Raw genomic sequence first — 1668 nt, 5'->3', positions numbered from 1 at the left:
CATTACCGTGACTAATATGACGTTTCAGAGTGCAACATAAGCATGGTAAATAATAATGACCATTTCAGAGGTAAAGTTTCCAAAAGCCATGGGGTGTAAAAGCCATGGAGAGTCAATCGGTCAGCCTGCATCAGTGGATCTCAGTGCTTTCTAATCTGAAATGACATCATCTGCATCATGGTGATGCATAACAATGCTGCTTGGACTAATGAATCAATTAAAGAGGATGGTTGACAGAAATACACTCAACCACACATACAAGGACGTTCTACCTCAAACCTACAATACCAGTCAAAGGTTTGGACACACCTACTCATTCAAGGGTTTCTCTTTATTTTTACTATTTTCTACATTGTAGAATAAGAGTGAAGAGATAAAAAAAACGATGAAATTACACATATGGAATCATGTAATAACCAAAAAAGTGTTAAACAAATCAAAAAGGGTTGGCGCCCCCCCTTGGGTTGTGCCGTGGCGGAGATCTTTGTGGGCAATACTCGGCCTTGTCTCAGGATGGTAAGTTGGTGGTTGGAGATATCCCTCTAGTGGTGTGGGGGCTGTGCTTTGGCAAAGTGGGTAGGGTTATATCCTGCCTGTTTGGCCCTGTCCGGGGGTGGGGGTATCATCGGATGGGGCCACAGTGTCTCCTGACCCCTCCTGTCTCAGCCTCCAGTATTTATGCTGCAGTAGTTTATGTGTCGGGGGGCTAGGGTCAGTCTGTTATATCTGGAGTATTTCTCCTGTCTTATCCGGTGTCCTGTGTGAATTTAAGTATGCTCCCTTTAATTCTCTCTTTCTCTCTTTCTCTCTCTCGGAGGACTTGAGCCCTAGGACCATGCTTCAGGACTACCTGGCATGATGACTCCTTGCTGTCCCCAGTTCACCTGGCCGTGCTGCTGCTCCAGTTTCAACTGTTCTGCCTGCGGCTATGGAACCCTGACCTGCTCACTGGATGTGCTACCTGTCTCAGACCTGCTGTTTTCAACTCTCTAGAGACAGCAGGAGGGGTAGAGATACTCTTAATGATCGGCTATGAAAAGCCAACTGACATTTACTCCTGAGGTGCTGACTTGTTGCACCCTCGACAACTACTGTGATTATTATTATTTGACCATGCTGGTCATTTATGAACATTTGAACATCTTGGCCATGTTCTGTTATAATCTCCACCTGGCACAGCCAGAAGAGGTGTAACGATCATCTGTGGTGGCAGTGGCGTGCCGTGGGCCTGGGGCCTGGGCCTTCAGTGAGGTCCTACACAGTCCCACCCGAATTAATCCACCTCTTATTACCATCATTATGATGCCATGGCTCTAGACACTATACATTTAGACAGAAACGCAGTATAACCAGGCGTTGCGTCACCTTGAAATTGACATTTTTATTCAGAGAATTGCAGGGGAAGAGTTTTCAGAAAGAAAAGAAAGAAGCTCCACGTAGTTCCCTTTGTTTGTGGAGTCAGCACTTTCATCGTGTCCCCTAAATGAAAGTTCGTGTTTACCCAAAAACACGACACAATCAATGAGTCTTTTCAATATTTCCCTATTTTTCTTCACATTTTCATTGTGCAGCTCCGTTGCCCTGCGCGCTTGTTCGTTGAGCTGTAGATCCACTCGGGTGTCCCCAAAAGTTTTCAAAAGCACCATTGCTTGTAAGTGCCCAGCCGTA

The sequence above is a fragment of the Salvelinus alpinus genome, chromosome 1, assembly GCF_045679555.1.
Source record: "Salvelinus alpinus chromosome 1, SLU_Salpinus.1, whole genome shotgun sequence".
NCBI lineage: Eukaryota > Metazoa > Chordata > Actinopteri > Salmoniformes > Salmonidae > Salvelinus > Salvelinus alpinus.
This window is presented reverse-complemented; position numbering follows the sequence as displayed.